The 27985-nt window shown below is 36.2% G+C and overlaps 1 protein-coding gene and 1 pseudogene across 27 annotated transcripts in view; both read right to left on the bottom strand.

The window, feature by feature from the left end:
* The window catches only part of NCAM1 (neural cell adhesion molecule 1), a 323782-nt gene that overhangs the window by 279810 nt on the left and 15987 nt on the right, over nucleotides 1-27985 (bottom strand). The window lies entirely within an intron of this gene.
* On the bottom strand, nucleotides 26079-26146 carry LOC115830527 (annotated as a pseudogene).

Here is a 27985-nt window from a genome sequence, read left to right on the forward strand (position 1 = left end):
ACAACTTAAACTCAAGCAACATCTGAAAGGTAAAAAAAGAACAACCAAGCCGAGTGTTTTTGCCACACAAAACAAGACAACTGCAATAAAAATGAAGTTTGAGAGTTGGATGAAGAGTGCTGATCATGAGCACTACGAATTATTTGGGACATTTCATTCATCCACATACAAAACAAATAAAAGCATTAGTGGTAAAATGACACATATGACCATCAGTACTCTTCTGGTATGGAGAGACCTTTGAACATGTTTCCCTAACACACAGAGTGACAGAGCGACACATAAAGAGAGATCGCTGAATAATGACTTACTCCTTTAACAGGAAGAGTGATGCCCTCATGGCAATATTTTAAGCTTCTCTTCTAAATGATTATGAAGTTTCTATTTATGTGGATCTGGGTATCTGAAATACCGAGAAACCGAGACCGAAGGAAATGCCTGAACTATGAAACTGATTTATGGTATTGGCTCTCCACAATTCAACCCAATTTTCTGAAATTGATAAGATTCTATTAAACAGCATCTTTCTGTCTCACTAAGACCAGTGAGAACAATTTTTGCTTTTCTCTCAATGGTAATTAACTTTAAACATTAACTTATTAAAAGCAGTATGTAAACATCATAAAGCAGAATCCAAAATTTGCATAAACTTTTAAGATAAAACATGAGACATCCAGGAAATTTCACTTGACTTTCCCTTTGCAGGAGTCCTCAAGGTGTCTACAATTCCTCTCTGCCACAGGAGACTTAGCTGGAGGACCCACTTGAAAAATATAATTCTCTCATTGCTGGACTTCCTTTCCCTCCATTATCCCAATACTGATCCCAATATCTGAGGGGTGCAGAGGAACATATGGCAGAAAGGACTTGATGGAAGCCCCTTCAAATATGCATTACTCTGAGAAGGAGCATTTATTTGATTTTCTTCTTCTGTAGAACACAGATTCTAATCTTCCCTCTCAAAGTTGTTCATTTGTTCCCATATTCATTTTGTAAAAAGGTACTACAAGCTTAATAAATAGCCTAATTTTTAATATTTTAGACATTTATGGTATTGGCTGTCCTCAATTCAACCCAATTTTCTAAAATTGATAAGATTCAATTAAACAGGATGTTTTTGTTTCACTAAGCCCAGCAGGAAATAGTTTTAGATTTGTGTACTCTCTGAAGTTTCCCTAGAACAGAGCAGAAATTTGTTGCTTCCTTCACTCCTTTACTTGACAATATTTATGCAACAGCTTTTGCAATGAACATAGGTTTCTGCTTTGCCAGTATCTCTGAGGAAATAACTGCTCCCTCATTCTCAGCCCATGGGATTCAGGTGAGGTTGACTCTTCTATCCTCCAACTCCGGGGGTTAGGGGCATCATCTCCCCAGCTTACTAATTGTTTCAGAAATGGGAATCTGGCCTAAACCGAACTAACCAGTCCCCCACCCCTAGGGTTTTTGTTAGAACAGTTAGAAGGAGAGACAACCTCTTATTTCTGGGCTGAGTAGTCTAGAATTGCGGGTTGCTCTAATTGCCTCTCCACGGAGAGAAGCTGCCTGGGAATGAAGCCAACGTGGAGGGAAGCACAGCCAAAAGATGGAAAGAAAGGCTGTCCTGATGACATCATCTATCCACCTGTATCCCGCCATGTCTAAAATACGCACCTCACCACTGGAGTTTTTTTATCTAAATGTGCCAATAAAGTCTGAGTTATATTTACACCAGTCTGAGTTCTCTTTCTGTCACCTGCAACCTCAGGGCACTAAGACACCTAACACAAGGCTAGGCAGCACACCAGCCTTTGGCCTACAATGGCAAATGAGACAAGTCAGTAGGTATCAGTGCAGCTTTCACACTAAGAGAACAAACTGGGACAACAGAGTGTCCAGTTGAAAGAGCCAGCTTCACAACCAGACACACCCAAGTTCCAGACTTTGCTGTGCTATTTACTGGATATATAACCTTCTATTGTCTCCATCTAGAAAATGAGCATTGTTGTACCTACCTCACAGCCTTGTCTTAAGAATTACATGAGATTCTAGATGAAAATCACTTAGCTAAATGCCCAATAAACCATGACCATTATTAGTAAGGGAAACTTGATTGAGCTCTACACCCACAATTTCATGTCATTTGAGTAGAGAACTCAGTTCTCTTACATCCAGTAATTCCTTGAACTAGGGCAAGCATTTCGAAATAACTTCTATGCTCCAGGAAACATGGCTATTCATCAGCCCAGAGTCTACATGCTTGCTGTTCACAGTATCTGTGTGGGGTACATACTATCATAAAGAGGTGATCGCTCCAGACCTAGGAGAACACCTGGGACAGTGGTTCCCCTCATCACCCTGCTATACCAAAAAGTGCAGGTCACACATAGAAAATGGCTGTTCTGAAAACTGACCAGAGGGCTCACGGATTCTCTCACCTGTAGGTGAACTCTTCAGAGAATTTCTATTTTGGGATTTGGGGCAGCATGCTTTTCAAATTCACATTGAAGACATGGAAACATTCCTTCTTTCATATAATTATAACCGAAGTGCCTATATCCTGTAGAGAAAGACATGGCTATATACATACACATATATATATACACGTACACATATATACGTGTATATATATATATTTGTGTGTATGTGTGTATTTATACATATATCTGTATATAGAATTCTATAGGTTGCCTCCAAATGCCAAAGAGCTTAAAAGCATTTTTTAAAAAGTAACCACTAGAATGCAACCTTCCTACAGCAACCCTGACCCATCAGCCTTCCAGGAACAGGGCATTAACCACAGAACACCCAAAGATCCATCAATGTAACAGCCACTCTGACCCCTAGAAGATGCCATCTGTACCTTAGGAGGCTATATTTCAATTCACGTAGTCATGTATTATACCTCTTCAACCTGAATTCACCATATTTAATTATCTCATGATACAGCCTCCATCTAGTTATCCATACTGTCTGTCCTCACCTGATCATGTTTTGGTTTAGGATGACACAATAATAATACTAATAATACTTCCAACAATCACTACTACCATTCACTGTGCTTTTTATGTGTCAGAACCTTGAAAAAGAGGCAATCTTACCCCAATTTTACTAGATAGCTCTGTATTCTTTCTGTCCACAGCACTTATCACAACTGTCATTTTATCATTTGGGTGATTCTCTGTTCCACAACTGGCTCTCTCGCTAAACCATAAGCTCTATGAGATCAAGGACTACTTCCTTTTTACTCCTCATGTTATCTCCAGCACCTAGCTAATGGCTGGTTATGAGACAGACTCAAAGAATACTTGCTGAATGAATAAGTAAACCAACATTCAGATAGTGATATTAAGTTTAAAAGTAAAGTAAAATATGTGAGGTCATAGCTAATTAATCAGTGGCAGAATATCAGGCCAGGTCTACCTCCAGGATGCACACTCTTCCATCTGTGTAACAATACCTGTTATTTATCTGAGTCTTCACTAATTTGAATTTATTTTATAATAGAAAGTGTACCAGGACAACCAACTGCCATGGTGACTAATGGTGCTTTAACTTAAACAAACTTTGTTTATTCATAAGCTGATGTTTTAATGTAAGTAAACTTTACTTCTTACAGTGAGCAATAACAAAGGTAAGAAGTACACAATCAACATACACTTCATTCTACAATTATGAATTGCCCAAACCTCTCCGGCAGCCCTAGGGATGACACAGCTGTTGTAACAGGCACACTGTCTCAGGGGAAACATGGCTCGAATGTGATTACCTGGAAATGACATCATGATTTATTACACAATTTTCTAAATTCTAAAGCTGTAATTTATAATGAATCAGACAATATCCATGTGGGACCTGGTTTCCTCTTAATTAGGGTTATTGGCATCATCCACTTTTCTCTATTTTTTTATTTAAAAAAAATCTCTGCAAAACATGAAATGCAGACAGACTCGAAGGCTCCATAATTTGAAAATGAGGAACCAGAGAGCTAAAAAGCAAAAAACAAATAAAATATTTTAAATAGTTTTTTTTCAAGATTCTCTAGAAATTCGTAATGTAGGGATATTGTAAATATTCCGGAAAACATGAACCATCTTTTAACTTTACTGATATGTTCCAGTGGCACTTTTGTTCCCTTTGAACAATATGGAATAAAAATTACCAAGATGAGCCATTGACACAGCTACAAAATGAAGATACCTTAAGTTTTATTTTTAGCAGTACATTTTCCACTTAGAGGAGTGAAGGCCTTTTGAGAAATCTTTTCTGATAAAATTACTACCACAACATACATAATCAGTATTCCATACAATATCAGAGGGAGGCCTATAAAATTCATCACACTATTTTAAATTCCTTCCCAATTTTGAATGGAATGGTAGTTCATACCAACATGATGGTTTACTATAAATACACCCTCTGAAGGAGGTAGGTGTGTGGGACCTAATCTGTAGTTTAATTAGCATCTGAAATAAAGAGGGGGAGGGGTCTTGTTTTTGTTTTTATTTTTGGCTCAGTCCATCAAGAATGAAACTATGATGGTCATGTGTCTTTGAAGTATAGAGGAAACTCTTTAGCTTTGTTTTTAAAATTAACACTACTTTATTTGGCAGAATCCAAAAGTTCAAAAAAACATTTTAACTGATGGAGAAATTCCCTTGAAAGTAATGTTCTGGATGAGAAAGTAAAAAGGAGACCTGGGCACACACAATTAAAACGCGTGTGTATGAAAGACATTCGGAATTTATGGTAAGAATAGGGTAGATAATCGTTTTGAGTTTTTGACTAAAAAGTGGTAACCGAAGCTGGGAGAAAAGGAAAGCATCTTAGTGTCGAGAGGTGTTTGGAAAGTAGTAAATGTTTGTATTTTAAATGGCAGCGAACACAAGCAGGACAGATGGGACCATAAGCTGGGGCAAGGGGAGGGTGGGGCAATTATTTGCAGAATTAGAGATCAGGGACTACGCTTGCACCTAGGATTTTTTTTCCTTTTTTCCTAACTAGGATACACCACAATTTATTAGTAGAACATAAAGTTTAAATACTTCTTCTATTAAATCAATCATAAGAGAATATAAAAGTCAGATTAACTCAGCAGGAATCTCCATCTCTCTGCCATCCATCCTTAAAGAAGTCTAACAGCCTCCAGGACTCTCAATCAGACACTACCTCATGTGGGTCTCCAGTCCTACAGGCATGTGTCTTGGTGAACTGGCCACAGTTCAGTAGAAATTACTCTGCAATTTCAACCTCTTTTATGATGAAAACATCACATGGCACCATAAAAGTGCCTGAATGTAGAATCAAATGGCAAAAGTTCTTGTTGGCCACTAAAAATTATGTGCATATGTATGAGCACTTTCCCTTTCTGGGTATCAAGTTCCTCACTGAGTCCTTTTCAACCCTAACATTTAGTAACTCCAGGACCTGAGAATGAAATCTAACCCCAGCTCTGCCCTCTGCTGAGCTCCTAAACTGGCACTTCCTTCCCTCGGACATGCAGGCAAAGGTTAGGCAGGCCGACCCACCTCCTGGCAAACCACTGGAAAGGATCGAAGCAAAAGTGTCTTCATGGGAAAAGAATCATTTTTTAGGCTTTCATAAGAAGAGAACAAAATATTCACAAAACTAAACTCTTTGAAACAGAATCATCAATTAGCTGCCACCAAAATATACTGCTTTGGACTTGAAAATAATCTTTGAAGGGGATAACTTATTACTTTATTTAATTACAGTTCTTATGAGAGATATTCCAGGAAGCAGCAGCCCTAAATAATTTCTTTAGGTCTTAACTCCCTTTGACGCATTCATTTACCTTCCAGCCACACAGAGAGAAAGCAAGAAAGAGAGAAAGGGGCTACATATGGTAACGTGTATCTTATTATCTAATAAATTAAATCATACTATTCAGGAAAAAAATCAACTTTTTCCTGGCCTTGAACTCATGACCCTATATCATTTGGATCTTTATAAAAGGAAAATTGAAAATAAAAATGAGCACTGTCCCCAGAGCAGTTTTACCAAAGAAGGCAAAAACATTTTTCATATGACCATTTTATGTGGTCTCATTAACCTCTCTTTTGAAAATTCACCCCCTAAAAACAAAGGACATGATAACACCTATAAATCTATTCTTGTGGTGAATATACTATGTAATTAATTTATGTTCCTTCATTTTAATTATCACTAGTTTTTATGTTTGACTTTGGTGGAAATAAAGTAGCCTTTTAATTCTGAGTCGTTATTTTCTCAAAATAATCATTTCTCTGACCCAGACAGTGTTCAGTAACACCCACTTCCTCACTGCAGTAATTATCCTTCTTTTCTGATTAACTTTCTCACGAACAGGAGGAAGCCCAGGAAAGGGAGTGAACCCTGCCTAGTACCTCCTTGTGCCCACTCCCTCATTATTCTATCCTACCCAAGCTTCTCATGCCCACTGCCCTACCAGTCCTATGTCCTGCTGTTGGGAGGCACTGCTCTTAGCCAGCTGTTAGCATTGGAAATTGAGCTGATAAAGTAATCCTTACCACAGGGTTTGCTGCTAAAAACTTGACTTCTGTTACCCTTACCAGTAATGTCTGCATTTTAGCTGGAGAAATCTCCTCCCTAGAAAACCACTGTATGATGAGCAGGCCAGAAAAGGGACGGGGTTCCTTGGATGATATTGTTATCCCACATTCCAACTTTTTCTATGTAATTATCAGATTCAGCTAAAAGTACCAAACTATGGGCTCTCCCATTGCATAAGTAAAGACAAATGATAAATCATTACAGGAGAAAATGCCTAGCCTCCTTAATGATGAAATGCAGAATAAAACAACTGCACCGCCCTGTCATTCTGGAGTCCAAAATGACTGCATAAACAAGAGGTATGCAACATTAGACCTGATAATGTCACTTTGGGTTTAATTCCTGGAAAATAATCCCAAGGCAAAATAATCGTTTGTATCAAGATGCCTATATCATGCTGTTTATGATAATAAACAATTAGAAACAAGCCAATTTATAACAGTGAAAGGTTAAATACATTATGTCCTATCAGTGAATGCCTTACCAGTGTTGAAAAACAGTACACATGAAGTTTATTTTGCAAGATGATTAAGATCCAGAGATCTGCTATACAAAGTCATACCTATACTTAATAATACTGTGATTGTATACTGAAAGAAGTTGTTGAGGGTAGAGCTCATGTTAAATGTCCTTACCACAAAACAGAAGACAGTACCTATGTAAGCACATAGTTTTATAAACCATATATAAAATAATGCTAAGTAGGAGAAGTTAAACATCATAGTACACAGTTTACAACAATGCAAAGTGTACAAACACACAGATGAAAATTGGAAGCAAACATAATGTTTTAAACAGAGATTTAAATGAATTATATTCCCTTTTCTCTGCTAAATTGATTCAGTGTTTAATGACTTAAAAAAAAAATCAAAATAGTGGACAAAGGGGAGGAAGACAGGTCCTCAGGTACAAATGCCACCAGGAGTTTTGACTTGCACAAGAGCTTGATTCTTATGTTCAATGATAACTCAATTTCTCAGCCCTGCCGGTGGTCAGGCTCCACCACACTCCCATCCAGTCAGGCAGAGTTGATTGATGACTTCAACAGAACCAGCCAAACAGAAACAGACATGGGTCAGTAGACTTTGACCACTGGGGCCATATTACATTTATATATGAGAAACGGCCAAAGATCTTCACAGCAGGCTCACTCCTCTATATTTCCCTAAAGCTGTGTCTATACTAGCCAATTACATCTGAAAATAATAAAAAAACTAAGCAGAGTTGCTCCATCTTTGCTATTGCTAGCTACAGTTCACAACTACACATTATAAAATCACTCCTTCTCCTAAGTACAAGAATAGATAACAATAGCATGCTAATTAGTGCCTTAATCCCTGCTCAAAATAGGACAGCTTACAAAACAATTCTGGCTGTTCCTACATAGTATCAACAAAAACTCAAATGTCCATAGCACTTTATAGTGTAAAAAATACTGTTGTAAACATTAGTTTATGCCACCACAAGATTCTTAAGTTAGTTAACGTTCAGTTTAGCTTACATTAAAATGGAGTGTCAAGTTCTAACAGCTTTCTAATTGCAAAAAATAACTAGGTAATTAACAGAAATATATTTAGAAGAACTACTTCTCAGACAACTATGATATGAAAAAATGAAATTACTAAACCCGACCTGTTAATACAAAGTAAGGTGGATGTGTATCAAATCCACCATAAATCTCATTATTTTTCATATGTCCTTTTAATGCTTATGTATTCCAGTGGCGGGGGGTGGGGTACAGTTTAACATTCATTCCTAAATACAGCAATTCAACTTTTATAACTACTGTAATTCAGCAGTAGGTACGAAAGCATTTATTCAGTGTTGACTATGTGCCAAGCTCCAGGATATATAAAAAGATAAATAAGACAAGGTCCCTACCTCCAGTTACTGAGACAAGGCTATAGGACAGCCCTATTGAGCTTGTGACCAACTTGAGGCCCTCAAACTTTGGGATGACGGATGACGGAACACATGAGTTTATTTCTTTTCTCACCAAGTCTCCAATACCTTTATCATAAAAGGATAAAGACAGCAGACAAGCACACAAGCAGAGAATGAAAGAAGAACCATTGACAAAAGATTTCTACAAAAGCAGGTACAAAATAGTGCCTAAAGAAGCAGGGTAAAGAAACTCTGTAGAAAATACATCTTTGGGGGACCTACAGCTTAGTAAGGAGCTGACCTGCCCTGCAGAAACCATGATAGCCTCCAGGTGCAGAACTGCTGGGTACTCTAAGCATGATGTAGGGGCTGACAACAATGGGTACTAATTAGTGGGGACTAAGAAATAAGTTACAGAGCAGAATGCTGACTCTTCTTCCCCATTGTCCCATCATTGTGGGCTAAATTACCAGGTTTCTGGATCTCAGGCTAACACAAGAAGATGTATCAAAATGAAGGGCATAAGTCTTCTCATTGAAAAGAGCCACCACATAAACAAGAAAATGAATTTTCAAAGGTCCACACTTAGATTGCATTAAAATGTTTAGAACACCAAGGATAATGAGAAGATCCTATGAGCTTCCAGACAGAAAAATAAAGTCATCTACAAAAAATGGAAAATCAGATTGGCATCAGACTTCTCATCAGAGTCATAGAGGCTAAAAGATCATGAGAAATGCCTTCCAGTTACAATGTGGAAATTCTTCTCAGTCCAGAAGTCACACCTTGTTAACCCTGTAATCAGTAGGACAGAATAAAGATACTATCAGATATCTATGGGAAGTCATTATTAGAAATGTATCGACTAATAATGCATAAAGTTTACCTTTCATTCACTCTTTCTTTGGAAATAACTTGAAATTTTGCTCAAAGCTAGATGGCAAAGCAGAATGAAAAAGGCATTATATTGCCAAAACTGGATTCAGGCAAGAAGATCAACGACAGGTCATCCCAGGGTGACAGCTGTGCAGCTGATCCAGGGTCAATCAACCCAGAAGAGAGTAGCAGACAGGCAGAAGAATCATGGACTCCTCTTCAATAAGGGATTTCAACATTTGATACTCTCTGTTTGTATCAGAGAGTGCAGACACTGAAAAAACTTAAGAAGGTCACATAGGCAGACAATGAAAGGGAAAAAAAGACTAGTAGAAACTGTAATAATTCTTCATAGGAAAGGAAATATAATAATTGTATACCAATTGGCTCCTCAGTGAACAATATTTACTTGTTCATCATAATGTAAAAAGTACAGTTTTCAACTTTTTAAGCTATAAAGAAATCACTGATAACTTAATTATGTATAAAGAACAAAATGTAGATGTTATTGACATTGATAATATAAAAATTTTTAAAAGAAATGTTAACAATTGGAAGAAGAATGACAAAAAGGAGAGCTGAAGGGAGTACAGGGATGCTATTAATCCTCATCTCACAAAATGAGGAATCAAGAGACATCATCTATAGTTGACAACTGATATAGCTTGGATATTTGTCCCTGCCCAAATCTTATGTTGAATTATATTCCCCAATGCTGGAGGTGGGGTCTGGTAGGAGATGCTTGGATGATGGAGCAGATCCCTCACGGCTTGGTGCCATCTTCACGATAGTGAGTTCTCACAAGATCTGGTCATTTAAATGTATGGCACCTCCCCACCCCCAACTCTCTGTCACTTGCTCCTACTTTCCCCATGTGACATGCCTGTTCCCTTTTTGCCTTCTGCCATGATTGTAAGCTTCCTGAGGCCTCCCTAGAAGCCAAGCAGATGCCAGTACTGTGCTTCCTGTAAAGCCTGCAGAACCATGAGCCAATTAAACCTCTTTTCCTTATACATTACCCAGTGCCAGATAGTTATGGCAATGTAAGAATGGTCTAAAACAACACAAAAAGCAAAGCATCAGCTGACTGCTTAAAGTTAAGAATTTAACCAACAGAGGAATCATAAATACTGACAGACCTGTTTTGGGAAATGAAAGTTTGGTGAGGTAGGCTAACATAGGGATATACACCTCTTTTATCATAGCATGAAGTCAACACATAAGGACAAAAATTGATAAATCAGGTAATAGTATAAATTTACATAAAATGGAGTAGAGAAAATATTTTTGTATTTGCTTATACATTAATATGAAATATTTTCTAGAAGAGATAAGAGTTCAGTGATTTTTCAGGCCTGGCGCGGTGGCTCACGCCTGTAATCCCAGCACTTTGGGAGGCCGAGGCAGGCGGATCATGGGGTCAGGAGATCAAGACCATTCTGGCTAACGCAGTGAAACCCCGTCTCTACTAAAAATACAAAAATAAAAAAATTAGCCGAGCATGGTGGTGGGCGCCTGTAGTCCCAGCTACTTGGGAGGCTGAGGCAGGAGAACGGCGTGAACCCAGGAGGCAGAGCTTGCAGTGAGCCGAGATTGCACCACTGCACTCCAGCCTGGGAGACAGAGCGAGACTCTGACTCAAAAAAAAAAAGAAAGAAAAAAAAGAGTTCGGTGATTTTTCTGTGTTTAGAGATGTCTCAGTATATATATTTTTATGCTTTTCATTTTTGAACCATGTAAATGAGTCACATTTTAAAACAATTAGACACATTAAGTTTAAAACATAAAAATATATTATTTAGCAATATGCAAGCAACCACCCAATGAAACAACTACAAGATGTAAAAGTGGTTTCTTCTTCAGATGGGAAATAGTAATCAGTGAACTAGTGTTTTTCATCATAAACTCACTTGCATTTTTAACAATTTATGATTATGAATTTTCATTGAAAAAATGCATAAAAATAAAGAAAAATCTCATACTGAATAACAGGCTTCTTTAAGAAATGAAGCCTTGGGAGGAAGCAGTTGTCCCCCAAGAATACAAATAATGAATCATCCTCTACGGTCTCCTCTCTCCCATTTTCTCCATGGCTTCCTCTTCCCTGTTCCTTTCAAGAGATATTCATAATTACAATAGAATTTCCAATAAAAGATGCTTCAACACTAAAAATAATATAAAAATATATTTAATGCCTTAAAGACTTAATAAAGTTAATAAAAATGACTATTTCTCCTTTAAAATTTTTATAAACGAGGCAGGAAACAGATGTAAACTGTTACATTACTTGTCATTAAAATAAATGGAAACTTAAATTACTGTATCAACTTTTACAGACCATATTGCCAATCATAAAATGTTTCATTATGCACAATTAGTAACTGATGATAGTACAAAATGTCTACAATTATTATCAAAAACACTTCCTTCAATAAATGAAAAATACAAAATCACTAATGTTGAGAGTAAAATTTAAAATTCAGGAGTCCCAGAGGCTGTCCCAGAACAATGAGCAGCTATTTGTGTGAACCTGGTCAAGTAAGCTCTGCCCTCTTTCTTCTTCACTTCACTTCTTCATTTGTAAAGTGAGTTGGGTAAACTCAATAATCTCTAAAATACCTGCCAGCTCCAATCTTTTTTTTTTTCTTTTCAGGTCATGTACTAGTGAAAATTTAACAGCAAAAAATCACTTAGTGGATGTAACCAGTTCATAGCCATTAACATCTACTTATTGTGAAAGTCAGATGAACTATAATAGCCTATAAACCACATCACACTGTTGAACCTGAGTGAAGTTACTGAGGCTTTTTCAAAGTGCTGCCTCTAAAGTCTAGTTTGTTTATTTAATTGATCATTTGATGTGTCCTGGGGTAGCAGACTGAGGACCTAAGTGTGAATTTTGCTTTTATTCCTATTAAATTTCATCATGTTTAGCTCATTAATCGAACTTATTGAGATACTGAATCCTGATACTTATTACCCATCATATTAATACTCAGTTCCAATCCATGCCACTTATAATGGCATTCTACCTAAAATACTAATGTAAAAGTTGAATAAGAAGACAGAAGAGAACACCAGCAAGATGGCAGAACAGGTGCAGAAAACACAAGAGAACACCAGCAAGATGGTGGAACAGATGCATGTAGCTCCCAACAGTAACAATAATTTCAGAGCCCTCTACAGCAAAAGTGCCTTTAGCGAAGCTTAAAGAGCCAAGTAAGAGATTGTGATAAATTGATAAATCAGGTAATAGTATAAATTTACATAAAATGGAGTGGAGAAAATATTGAAGCACAAGGCCTAGGAGAACCTTTTTGATAGGACAGCACTGCACCCAGGTGACAGAGTCTCCTACCATGGCCCTAGTTCCAGACCCAAAAATGGCTTCCATACTCCTGTGGACTCAGCTACAGCTCTGTTTGATCATTGTCTTTCTATCAGAACCATTCACCCTGGGACCCAGAAAAAAATCACACCCACTCGCGCCATGGATGATAAACCTACAGACCTCAGCTCTACCTGTGGATCAGAAAAGGCCAAGAGACTTGGCTTCAGTCCCTCTCAGCAGTGGTCAGAGATCAGTCCAGCTGATCTACTAGGGTACCAGAGAGAAATATATCTCTCTAAGTCCCCAGAGCAGGGTTGCTGACCTCAGTCCCACAAAAAACCCTGAAATGGCTCTCAGACTGGCTACAGTCCCTCTCAACGGTGGTCAGAGGTAAGTCATGCCAGCAGCACTGAGACAAGATGGAGACATGCCTTCCTGAGTCCTCCAGGTAGCACTGCTGACCTTAGTCTCAGCTGTGGGCCCTAAAGCAACCCTGCAACTCAGTTTCAGCCTTCTCCAACCATAGACCAGGGCAGTAATGCTTGCCCAGGTACCCAACCAGTGACCCAGTGGGAAGATGTCCCAGGAACCCAGAGAAAAACACAACTGTCTATGAACCTAGTAATCAAGCCTGCTCTCTACCGACCCTAAAGCAGACCTTCATCCCAGAACTAGCCTTGTAGACCAAAGTCCTGGAGACAGTCCAGTCCACCAAGAGACCAAACAGCAGGATCCATGCCCACTACACCACCTGGTAACAGGCTGGCCACCCACAGGCCCCACTGCAGAAGGAGTAGCAACCACATGACCCAGTTCCAACCCCATAAAAACTGGAAGAAAAGAAGGCAAAATAAAATAATTGTGACAGGGCTGACAGGACAATTGTGGATTAAGCCTCAGTTCTTTTTAAAAGGGTTACCTTGAAGATAAATCTTGACTCCATCTTTAGAGGAATTAAAGTAAACTTGATGAACAGTAGAAGGAATCACATGTGAAATTCCTTGAATAAAAATTTACTGGCTTTAAATAATTTTGTCTAATATATAACATATAATTTAAAAAACTCTTTCAAAAAAAGACTAGAAGGTATGTTTGCTCCTTCAAATGCAGACACCAACACAAGACTACAGGGATAACAAAGAATCAGGCAATTATGACACCACCAAAGGAAACTAATAAAGCTCCAACAACCAACTCCAAAGAAATGGAGATCTAATAACTGCTTGAAAGAGAATTCAAAATAATCATACTGATGAAGCTCAATGAGATGCAAAACAATACAATTAGACAACTAAATGAGTTTAGGAAGACAATGCATGAAAAAAATAAGAAATGTAATAAATAAATAGAAACATAAAATAAAAAAGAACCAAGCAGATATCCTGGAGCTGAAGAATACAACAGACCTGAAAAATTCAAGAGTGCTTCAACAACAGACTCAATCACGCAGAAGAAAGAATGTACAAACTCAAGTATAGATAGGTCATCTGAAATTAGCCAATTATAGGGAAAAAAGGAAAAATAATGAAAAAGAGCAAAGAAAGGATAAGGGGCCTATGGGACACCATCAAGCATACAAATATACAAGTTATGGGAATTCCAGAAGGCAAACAGAGCTAGAAGGGACCAGAAAGCTTACTTAAAGAAATCATCTGAAAACTCCACAAATCTGATAAGAGATGTACACACATCTAGATTAATGAAGCTCAAAGGATCCCAATCAAGATCAATCCAAAGAAGAACATTCTGAGTCACATTATAATCAAATTGTCAAAAGTCAGCCAGGTGTAGTGGTTCACATCTGTAATCTCAACACTTTGGGAAGCCAAGGTGGGCATATCACTTGAGGCCAGGAATTAGAGTCTAGCCTGGCCAACAACAGAAAATCCCGTTTCTACTAAAAATATAATAATTAGCCAGGTGTGGTGGTGCACACCTATAATCCCAGCTACTTGGGTGGCTGAGGGATGAGAATCACTTGAACCTAAGAGACAGAGGTTGCAGTGAGCTGAGATTGTGCCACTGCACTTCAGCCTGGCACAGAGTGAGAATCCATCTCAAAAAAAAAAAAATACTGTTGAAAGTCAAAAACAAAGAAAGAATGTTGAAAGCAGCAAAAGAAAAGAAACTCATCACATACAAGAAAACCCCCATAAAGGTATCAGTGGACTTCTCACCATAAACATTAAAACCAGAAGGGAATGGGTTAATATATTCAAAGTGCTAGATATAAAACAAAACAAAACAAAAGTGCCAATCAAGAACACTATCCTCAGCAAAGCTGTATTACAGAAATGAATGACAAATAAAGACATTCCAAGACAAATAAAAACTGAGACTGCTCATCACCACTAGACTTGCCCTACAAAAAAAAATGCCAAAGGGTGTTCTTTAAGTTGAAACAAAAAAAGCAAATTAACAAAATAAATATATATAAAAGTAAAAACTCAATGATAATGGTAAATAGTCAAATTCAGAATATTCTAATATTGTAATGGTGTTGTGTAAATCACTGGTATCTATAATATAAAGGTTAAATGGCAAAACTATTAAAAATAACCATAGCTATATTAATTTGTTAAAGGATACACAATATAAAGAGATGTAAATTGTGACATAAAAACATAGGCAAAAAAAATAAGGCTGGGACGTGGGGCATAAAAGTGTAGAGCTTCTGTGTGCAATCAAAGTTAAGTTTGTTTCATCAGCTTAAAATGAACTATCATAATTATAACATGCTCTATGTATGCCTCATGGTAACTACAAAGCAAAAACCTATAGTAAATATGCAAAAGATAAAGAGAAAAAAATCAAGACATATGCCACTAGAAAAAAATACCAAATTAAAAAAGGAAGAAAGCAAGAGAAGTAGAAAGGAACAAAGCCTTCACAAAACAAATAAAATGGCGTAGTAATTCCTTACCTATTCATAATTACCTTGAATGCAAATACATTACAGTCTCCAAAAGGTCAAAAGATATAAAGTGGTTGAATTAATTTAAAAAAGAAGACTTGACTATATGCTACCTACAAGAGACTCACTTCAGAAACTTTAAGGACGCACATAGAATAAAACTGAAGGGGTAGAAAAAGATCTCATGCAAATGAAAACCAAAAGAGAGCAGGGGTAGCTATATTAACATCAGACAAAATAGCTAAGTCAAAAACTGTAATAAGAGACAAAAAAGGTCATTACATAATGACAAAGAAGTCGATTAATTCAGAGAATATAACAACTGTGAATATATATGCACCCACCATCAGAGCACCTAAATATATAAAGCAAATATTAATAGATCTGAAGGGAAATATAGAAGGCAATACAATAATAATAACAGACCTCAATATCCCACTTTCAACAATGGCTAGATTGTCCAGGCAGAAAATCATTACGGAAAAAGTGGAGTTGAACTACACATGAGACCAACTCACACACATACATAGAATATTCCATTCAACAGCAGCAGAATACACAATCTTCTCAAGCACACATGGAACAATCTCCAGGACAGATCATATGTTAGGCCACGAGCCAAATTTTGACAAATTTATGGAGACTGAAATCATATCAAGTATCTTTTCTAACCATGATGGCATGAAACCAGAAATCAAAAACAGGAGGAATTTTGAAAAATTCATAAAAATATGGAAATTAACCAACATGCTTTTGAACAACCAGTGGGTCAAAGGAGAATCAAAAGAGAAATCAAAAAATATCTTGAGACAAACAAGAATGAAAACACAACTTACCAAAACTTACAGGATGCAGCAAAAGCAGTTCTGTAAGGAAAACTTATAACAATAAATGCCTACATTGGAAAAGAATAATGGTTTGAAGTAAACAACCTAATGTTATACCTCAAAGAACTTAAAATTAAGAAAAAAACTAAGCACATTAAGTTAATTAAAAAAAGACATAACAAAGATCCGAGCAGAAATAAATAAAATGTAAGCTAGAAAAACATTTAAAAATCAACAAACTAAGTTAGTTTTTTTTGAAAGATAAAAATTGACAAAAGTTTTGCTAGGCTAACTAAAAAAAGAGAGAGAAGAATGAAATAAATAAAATCAGAAATAAAAGCAGAGACATAACTGATAACATGAAAGTACAAAGGATCACAAGAGACTACTGTGAAGATTATATGCCAACAAATTGGATGACCTAGAAGTAAATTCCTAGAAATATATAACCTACGAATAATAAATTATGAAGAAATAGAAAATGTGGACAGGAAACAAGTAAAGATATTAAATTAGTAATTAAAGATCTCCTATCAAAGAAAAGCCCAGGGCCTGATGGCTTCAATGGTGAATTCTACGAAACATTTAAATAAGCATTAATACCAATCCTTCTCAAACTCTTCCAAAAAGTTAAAGAGGAAAGAACACTTCCAAACTCATTTTACTAAGTCAGCATTACCCTGATATCAAAGCCAGACAAGGACACTACAAGAAAAGAAAATTACAGGCCAATATCCCTAAATAATATAGATGCAAAAATCCTCAAAAAAATACTAGGAAACCTAATTCAACAGCACATTAAAAGGATAACTCACCATAATCAAGGGGATATATTCCTGGAAAACAAGCATGGTTCAACAGATGCAAGTCAATAAATGTGATATACTATATTCAAAGAATGAAGGACAAAAACCACACAATCATCTCAATAAGTGAAGAAAAAGCATTTGACAAAATTCAACATTCTTTTGTGATTAAAAACTCTCAACAAATTAGGTACAGAAGGACTGTATCTCAACATAATAAAGGTCATATATGTCAGCCCACAACTAACACCATACTTAACCTTAAAAAGTTGAAAACTTTTCCTCTAAGATCAAGAACAAGATATGGATGCCTATTCTTACCACTTGTTTAAAATGGTACTGAAAGTCCTAGCCAGAGCAATTAGACAAGAAAAAGTAAAATAAAAGACATCCAAATCTGAAAGGAAGAAGTTAAACTGTTATTATTTGCAGATAGTATAATCTTTTATATTAAAAAACACTAAAGATTCCACCAAAAGGCTGTTAGAATAAATAAATTCAGTGAAACTGCAGGATACAAAATCAACATACAAAAATCAGTAATATTTCTATACACTAAAAACAAACTATCTGAAAAAGAAATCTAAAAACAATCTCATTAAAATAGCATCAAAAATATAAAATACTTAAGAATAAACTTAACTAAAGAGGTAAAAAATCTGTATACAGAAAACTACACAACATTGATGAAAGAAATTGAAGAAGGCACAAATAAATGGAAGGATGTCCCATGTTCATGGACTGAAAGAATTAATATATTGTTAAGATGTCCATACTAACAAAAGGGAGCTACCGATTCAATGCAGCTACAGATTCAACGCAATCACTATGAAAACTACAATGACATTTTCCACAGAAACAGGAAAAAAATCTTAAAATTCATATGGAAGACAAAAGACTCTGAATAGCCAATGCAATCCTACGCAATAAGAACAAAGTTGAAGGCATCACCCTATCTGATTTCAAAATCTACTACAAAGTGACAATAATCAAAACAGTATGGTACTGGCAAAAAAAAAAAAAAAAAAAAAAAAAAAAAAACAAGATACATAGACCAATGGAATAGGACAGAGAACCCAGAAATAAACCCAAGGATATGTGGCATTATATGCATTATGTGGCATTATATGCCCTAATTTTCAACAAGGGCACCAAGAAGTCATAATAGGGAAAAGACAGTCTCTTCAATAAATATCCACATGGAAAAGAATGAAATTGGATACTTATCTTACACCATACACAAAAATCAACTCAAAATGAATTAAAGACCTGAAGCTATAAAACTCTTAGAAGGAAATATAGGGGAAAAGCTCCTTGACACTGGTCTTGGCAATGATTAAAAAAAAAAAAAAGGGCGGGGAGGATAGCACAGGCAACAAAAGCAAAAATAAACAAGTGGGACTACATCAAACTAAAATGTTTCTGCACAGCAAAGGAAACAATCAAAACTAGAAAAGGAAGTCTCTGGGTTGGGAGAAAATATTTGTAAACCATATATCAGAAAAGGGGTTAATATGCAAAATACATAAGGAACACACAAACTGAGCAGCAAAAAAAAATGAATAAACCAATTTAAAAATGGGCAAAGGATCTGAATATTTTTCCTAAAAACACATAAAAATAACCAATAGATACTGTATACAAAAAGGTGCTCAACAGTGCTAATCATTAGAAAAATACAAATCAAAATCACAATGAGAAAGCGTCTCACACCGTTAGGATGGCTTTTGTCAAAAAGACGAGATAACAAGTGTGGGTAACCATGTAGAGAAATGGGAACCCTTGTACACTGTTGGTGGGCATGCAAGACTGCTGCAGCCACAGTAGAAAACAGTATGGGGGTTCCTAGAGAAATTAAAAATAGAACTACTATATGACCCAGAAAATATCCCTCTTCTGGATATGTACCCAAAGGAAATGAAATCACCACCTCATGAAGATATCTGCACTCCTATGTTCACTGAAGCATTATTCACAATAGCCAAGTTATAGAAAAAACTTAAGTATCCATTGACAGATGAATTTTAAAACTCATATATATATACGAGTTCATATATATATACGAGTTCATATATATATACGAGTTCATATATATATGAGTTCATATATATATATATTATATTTATATATATAAACCAAGAGGACATTATACTAAGTGAAATAAGCCAGACGCACGAGGAAAATACTGCATGATCTCATTTATATGTGGATTCTAAAACAAACAAAACTAAATACATAGAAACAGAGTAGAATGGTGGTTACCAGGGCAGGGGTCAGGAGAGGAGCTAATGGGAAGATGTAGGTCAAAGGGTACAAAGTTGCAATTGTGGAGGATGAATAAGTCTAGAGACCTAAATGATGACCAGGTAATAATGTTGTATTGTATGATGAAAATATGCTAAGACAGTAGACTTTAAGAACTCTATTCACAATAAAAACATACATACATACTATACATACATAAAGGTGACTATGTGAGATGACGAATATGTTAGTTTGCTTGACTATAGTAATCACTTTGTTATGTACATGTATATCAAAACATCATAGTTAACACCTTAAATATTAAATAAGTAAATAAATAAGGAAATCCTGCAAATGCAGAGCCAACACATTCCAAGTTGATGAGGAGCATGGTCATTTGACCAATTATTTGCACCGAGCTTGTATTTCTCCATTTCGCTATCATGATAAACCAATATAAACCCAATTTTCAGTCTGGAAATCTTGCCAAAGACAGAATTGAGTTCTGATACAACCTGTCCTTACTGAACCCACATTAGATGCCATCTTTCTTCTCTGGACTCCCATATCATCTGCTTAATTGTTGGTTCTTAAAACTTTTCTAGGATGGGCATTAAGTTCCCCCATCTTCCTGGGAGAAGAATTCACCCTCTTTCCACTTGAAAAAAAAAATCCGAATTTTTGTTCATTTTCATGATTTCTCAAAATCATTTCTGTAGCTGTTTATGGATTTATTTACAATTCTCCTGGTATCCTGGAACATAATTTCATTAATGCCTAAAGATTTGAAATCAATGAGAGCTGCACAATCTTTCATGTATCAGCTATGTTATTAAAAAGCACTAACAGATAAAAACCCCAACAAGAAATTGGTATGGACTGCAAACAAACTTCTTCATTAAAACAGAGACAGAGTGAATTAAAAAGAGAATAAGAATTCGAAGCAGTAACACCAGATAAAAAGGGCAGCTCTGTGGTTTTAATTCTTCTTGAAAATATACAAAACAGTAACTTGCTTAAATGACTTGGTACCGCTTTTTAATAACTATTACATATAAAAACTGCCCATCTTCAGAATGTAAGTGGTTGGCTAAGTTCTGTTCCTGGTCTTCTCTGCTTCTCTCTCTAAATGGACTTATCCTTCGAGAACCATCTACTACTTAAATAACTACAGATTTATGTCTCTAACATGATATCTCCTAAAAACGTAGACTTCTATTTCCAGCGGTGTACCTGGCTTTTCTTCCTAGACAGTCCACTTTAATCTCAGAGTCACCTTGCCCAAGCCAAACTATTACCTTTTTTAAAAAAATTAAAAGTCCCTATTTTCCCCTTCCCCAATTCTGTTGCTAGTGACATTTACTCTTACCACATGCCTCACCTGAAATCTAAATAATCTCCATTCTTTCCTTTCTTGCATATCCAAATCAGTCACTAAGTTCATCAATCTTCCCTCTGTAGTATTTCCTGCATAATGCCTTCCTTTACATCTCACAATCAGAAATCCAATTCCACCTCCCATCACCTCACACAGCCTCTACAGTAGCTCCTCCTACCCCCTGACTACTGGTTTTCCAGACTGTAATCTCTCTCAGCTTCCAAAAGAAGAGCAACAAATCCAACTTCCCAAAACATGCCCCCATCAAGTCATTCCCAGAATCTACTGCTTCCAATGACCTCCTTACTTCCCTATCTGATGAGCAAGGCCATCCCCAGTTCTTGTTTACTCACTGCCACCAAACCTTTGCATATATTCCCAGCTAGCACCCTTTTTACAAATGAATTCAGATATATCTATTCCTCTTTTAGATCTTACCTCTCAGTCAAAGGCATAAATACATGTAGAATGCAAGAATGAATAAAGGCTACCTACAAGGGGCTCAGAGTGAAACTGAGCCAACTCTTGACAACTTGCACCTATGTGCAAGACCCTTTGCTAGGCACTGTAGAGGATATGAAGATTTGCATTTTGCTTAATCCAGACAAAACCACCACATGTAACATCTTACAGGGAAATGCATCCCCATTGCCAAAGTAAGTTACAAACTTCTTGGGGGAGAAAAATCACATTATGGGCTTGGTGCCACCTGTATCATAAAATAAGATGTCTGTCTGAACAGGCACATCAAAACTTGATTGTTTACTTGAATAAATATTGAACTCATTCTAAAAAAAAAAGAGAGAGCCACCTAGTGAAAGGCAACAACTAATTTTATTTGAAAGCAAAAAACCTTTGAACTTTAACCTCCATCTCTATGTCTAAGATGTCTTATTTTTAAAGACAAATTCTTATCTGAGATGTCTGCAAATTTTGTTTTAAAGAAGTTAAATAAGATGAACTTTCAAAGATTCTTTGAATTCCTTAATTTCCTATGCGTTAGCTCCCTCTGCATGCCTACTCTAAGTGATTGTGGGAATAGTTGCACCAAATACACCAAAGCATCCTCGTGGAAAATTTGCAAGCGATCTACAGCAGTTGCAGTTAGCTCAAGACCACTAGTAAAGATTTGTGCTTTTAGTGAAAGGGCAGTCCCATAAGATATTCTTTACCAGTATTCTAGAAAAGCAATGTGGTGTTAGCCCAACACAATACATGCCATCTAAGAATTATGTAACTATTTTCATATTAATCACTGCAGAATTATCTAATTAATATTTTATTTAAGACCACTGAGGAGGACGTTTCACATGACAAGAAATACATCTTAAATCCTTCTTAGCCTTGCTTTAAAATGCAACCGTATGTATTGTGTACCGCTTTATAATGAATGGGACAAAACCCAAACTCTTTTCTTCTGCAATTCATGAAGGAAAGATTACAAAATACTGGGAAACATCATTTCGTGTTTTTTTTTCTATGCACAGAGAATGAATGATAAGCCTTAAGCTATCAAAATGGTGCAGATGAGGGGAAGAGATTGACAATCAATGCATACAACATAAGATAGTACTGTAGTAATATGGTAAAGCTATTAGATATGTGAAAGGGGTGATTCTCCTCTACATTCTCTTATCCTGAGTAACAGCCCCCCAGAATAAAAGGGAAAATTTTCCCCAGTCAAAACACATAAATGGAAGACATAAATGTTTCCTGTCTCCTAGAAGACAGACAGAAACAGATGCTTCCAGGTGCTAGGCATTTTCCATTTTGCCAGGGGTAATCTTAGCATGCTCACATTCAATAGTTCTTTGAGGAATATCCAAATAAAATTATTTTAGCTATTCTCATGAAGATATAATACCCATAATCTAAAAGTTAGTAAGAATTAAGGATAAATATTAATAAGTGCTAGGATTAAAATAAACCTTCATAGAGATAAAAGACTACATATTGGGTATAATGTACACTGCTCCAGTGACAGGTGCACCAAAATCTCAGAAATCACCACTAAAGAACTTATCCATGAAACAAAAAGCCACCTGTACCCTCAAAACTATTGAAAAATGAATAAATAAACCTTCATGGTTACAAACAAACAAACAGCTAACACAATTAAGGATCTCACATTACTAAACTGCCGAATCAAGGCTCAGCCGTGTTGTAGTATGTATCAGTACTGCATTCCTTTTTCTTTCCCAATATTTTATTGTATAAATATACCACATTTTTGGTCCATTCATCAACTGATGGACATTTAGGTTTTTTCCATTTTTTGACCCTTATTAATAATGTTCCATGAACATTAGCGTACATGTTTATACGGACATATGTTTTTACTTCTCTTGGAAGAGCAGAGCTGCTGGTTCACATGGTAACTCTATTTAGGAACTGCCAGACTTGTTTTCCAAAGAGGCTGCACCATTTCCACTCCCATCAGCAGTGTTTGAGGGTTCCAATTTTTCCACAACATTATTAACACTTGTTTTCTGTCTTTTTGATTGTAGCCATCCTAGCGGGTGTGAAGTGGTATCTCACTGTGGCTTTGATTTACATTTCCCCTGATGACTAATGATGTTGAGCATCTTTTGGCCATTTGTCCTTATGGGCCATTTGTATATGTTAGCTCTGGATTTTTCATAGATGCCCTTTATCAGGTCAAGGAAGTACTTTCTATTCCTTGTTTAATGAGTGTTTTCATCCTGAAGGGGTGTCGCATTTTGTCAAGTGTGTTTTCTGAATTTAGAGGTGATCACGTGGTGTTTGATACCAGCTGTTTTTGTTTTGCATACTTATGAAGTCTACACAATTCTAAAAATGTGTAATGCATTTCAGATTTTTATAAAAAGGTTCAAATTTAAATGAAGTATAAATCCTAAAAATTATGTCTGTTAAACAAAAATTATGGGAGCCCATTGTTTTAGACTGAGCTTCTGCACCCGACCCCAAGAGACCAGACCAAACCAAAATGGAGTCACTCAGGCTAAATGCCATATAATCAAACTGAAACTTTAAAGCAGATAGACCCCAAAACAGTTTGGGTTTTCCTGAAAACAGGAGATTGCAGTCAACCTGAGTCAGTGCAATAAAAAAGTCTCCTCTGCTTTAACTTGCAAAAAAGTCACTGGAAGGAACCAGATGTTAACCAGTTTTTTTTCTATAGTTGTTTCCTTGTTCCCACTTTCCAAACCCACTGTTCTGCCATTGCTCAGTGGGAGCTCTCATTCTATTTTGTTGAACGGGGAGGCTGCCCCAATTTATGAATCACAAATAAAAGACAATTAGATTTATAACTGAATTTGTTGCAATTTTGTCTTTTGACATGTCTATAATAAACATTTGGAGAAGTACATCAGTAATATTTTGGAAAAAAATTTATTATGAAACCTATATAAGTACTTTTGAATGGTAAAAATTATAGTTTTTTGGTTTTTGTTGTTGTTGTTGTTGTTGTTGTTCTACCAGCCTAATTTTTTATGGTCCTACTTTTTCAGACTACTTCTTGGCTACTTCTGTTCTTCAGAACAGCAACCCAAACACACACTCAAAGTCTATGGACCACTGTACATAAGCCCAAATTAAACACAATTTCCATGTAGCTGAATATTACAGAAAGCAATTCAAATAAAATCGAAATGGTGTCATCAGAGGATCTGTGTTCAACAGTCAAAATCCAACCAAATCCATACAAGAGTAAAGAGGATAATAACAAGTAGTTTCACAGACAGTTAAATATATCTAAGCCAAGTGGTTTTTAGGAAACCTGTATGAAACCTTTTAACTCAGTTAACTACTTTCCAGTATTTAACAAAATCATTTAAAACAATAACCTTTGTCTCCATGATTATACACAATCATTTTGTCAAAATATGTGAACACAGACAATGGCATATTTTCCCCCTTGTGAAATTCAAATCTACTTGGAAATGCCATATTCTGTGCAGAATTTTTCAAAAGATGCTAAAAATATGGAAAGTATATTAAACCAGTCCAAAGTAACAGACCTCCAAAATAATTAACGTACATTTTGAGGTTTTGGAAACTGTACTGGCTAATGTGGCTGTTGCCAGCTAGAACTAGGAGATCAGGAAAAGCTTTTATGAAGAGTGTTTTACCATAGAAGAGAAACACTATAAGAAGCTCATCTTACACAGTCTTATTAAAAGAAAGCCTCACTAATATTAAGAACATTTCTTCTGTTTATTCTCAATGTTTACATTCAACCACTGAGTCTTAAAATACAATGAAGAAAAAAACATGCCATTATTACTAAGATAATGTCAAAAATATCATTTAAAATCAACCTGGGGACAAATATCTTCCAGGCATTAACCGAATCACGTATTTTCTAAAAGCAATAACACTTAAACACAATTTGCTTAATTTTGTGTTGTGTGTCCCCATCTCACCCCACTCCCCAAACCCAAGCTACTTATATTTAGATTTTTTGGTTCATGTTTAATTCTCCTGAGATTTCCAATATGGCATATATTCTCAGAATTTCATTCTACCTCTTTTTGGATACATAACAAGGAGAAAATGCTTACAAAATTATAGAGATGGACAAGAACATAGACTATTGCATCATAGAAAGATGAGTCACTTTCCTCTTCACCCCAACGTTCAGGATCCTTACACACTGGGATTGCACCACATGCAATGCAGTGGCCAAAAAGGACTCTTCTTCCACAAAACACTGCACTAATTCTCCAGTATTCAGCTTTTCCACTTGAATGGAATAAAAACCCTTTTGAGAACAACAATTACAATCCCCCCATTTTTTTTCTCAGGCGCACTATTGGGCTTCTTAGTGCATGCACAATGCAAATAAGGCAAGCTTCCTTTCACAGAGTGATTAATATGCAAAGACAGCCTGCTTTTTTAGTAGGATGTGAAGAACCACCAACAAGCCTTTCTAAGCCCAGAGGTTTCTACAATTATTTCCACTGTTTATTTTTAAACAGAAGACTACACAATAACACCAAGCGCTGTAGCTCTAATTTGCCAATATTTTGTAAACAATGACAGTTTAGATTTTTAAACCTTTTGTATCATATTTAAGTCTGTGGTCAACTATCGATTCCAATGTATTAATTTTTTTTTCCAAATCTAGGAAACTCATTCATATGGGACAAGACTCAATCTATACTTTTTTATTAAGAAATTGCACTTCATTTTTAAATAGTGAATGATGTGTCTGGCATGAACTTTTGGAAAATGTGGTGATTTTTTAAATGGTTTTATAAACTCCAAATGAAGACTAAGAAATGACATTTCTTTCATGGCAAAAACCAGAAACTCTGCTAGACAAATTCTATAAGAGCTGTAATACTAGAAATTGCATTTTAATAGTAATCCATCTCACTTACATATACACTTATAAAGATTGCAACTTTTCCAAATTGTTATTAAATTCATTATAAGACTGTTTTAAAAGAAAATTTAACAAAATTTGTTCAATAAAACAATGCTACAAAGAAAACAATATCTTTGTAGAACAGATTAAACACATATGCACATTTAAGGAGCATTTCTAATCACATTATTTCCTAGGTGATTTTTTTTCTTACCAAAGTTTCCAAGAAAAAGCAAACTTATCTGATATGGCTGTTAGGCCTTCCTTAATAAAGATTTCACTTGTCTCATCATTTTTGGTTTTGGACTGTCTTCACCCACAAAGTATCATGACACAATTCTAATCATAGAATTACCTGACATTTGCACCTAATGTTTTAAGCAAAAAATCATGGAAAACTCAAACATTTTGCTTTGAATATAATTTTTTAAAATCAATGCATTAAACATCAAAATGCAACTCCGATTTTTCTGTTCTTTTTTAGAAACAACTTCTATAGATACAGTTTTAAGATAAAATGTTAGATATGGATAAGACTTACCACATCAAATTGCATTTTAGCCAAAATATTTCAAAAATATATGTAGATCAATACCTATCATGGTCTAAATCAAACCGATCTTCTCGCCAACAGTCCCAAATCCCAAGACACGTGACTCGAAACAGACAATAATATCTACATACCTTCAGGTTTTATAGAATAGATATTAGCATCATTTCAAGAACATCAACAAGTCATTCAAGACATTTTGTTTCCCTGTGAAGTTCCAGCGTCCAGCTAGTCCAAGACACTTAAGCACCTGGATTCTCCAGACAGCCGCAGACATACAACCAATCCCACCAAATTCATCTGTAGGTTTAAATTGTTTTCCTCCTTTGTACTTCTAAATTCTGAAAGTTCTCCTCCTTTGTACATTTAATAATTTTCAATTACTAACAATTTATAATTTAAAAAGTATTGATTTATCTGTTCTGGTCTATAAACAAATAAAAAGATGAAAGTGAAGATTAAACTCACAGTTTAAAACTCATTTTAAATCTCTCATGTTGAGCAAGTTAAGAGTATATAATTGTATATATAATTTTATACTCATCACAAAAAGTTTAGTATTTAGAAATAAATACATAAATTGTTAAAATAACTGCACATATTTATAATTTATGTTTTCTTAAAATATGTCCAATTATACTTTTATTATTGTGACTAAATAACTTTAACTGGGGTTTGTTTGTGAAAGCTATTCTCTTAATATTGCACAGGGTAGCAAAAATATAACTCAGTAATATATTGATTTACCTCCCAGTGACTTCAAAAGGATCTACTGTGATATCTCTAGAACACCAAATAGTGAATGATTTTTCTGGTTTCCTATTTAGATACAAAACTACCCTTAAATGCCCAAATCAATTATTGTGTGAAATTGAGAGGTGACAGCACGCTGGCAGTCCTCACAGCCCTCGCTTGCTCTCGGGGCCTCCTCTGCCTGGGCTCCCACTTTGGCGGCACTTGAGGAGCCCTTCAGCCCACCGCTGCACGGTGGGAGCCCCTTTCTGGGCTGGCCAAGGCGGGAGCCGGCTCCCTCAGCTTGCAGGGAGGTGTGGAGGGAGAGGCGCGAACGGGAACCGGGGCTGCGCGCGGGGCTTGCGGGCCAGCTGGAGTTCCGGGTGGGCGTAGGCTTGGCCGGCCCTGCACTTGGAGCAGCCGGCCGGCCCTGTCGGCCCCGGGCAATGAGGGACTTAGCACCCGGGCCAGCGGCTGCAGAGGGTGTACTGGGTCCCCCACCAGTGCCAGCCCACGGGCGCTGTGCTCGATTTCT

The sequence above is a fragment of the Nomascus leucogenys genome, chromosome 15 (assembly GCF_006542625.1).
Source record: "Nomascus leucogenys isolate Asia chromosome 15, Asia_NLE_v1, whole genome shotgun sequence".
NCBI classification, from domain to species: Eukaryota; Metazoa; Chordata; class Mammalia; order Primates; family Hylobatidae; genus Nomascus; species Nomascus leucogenys.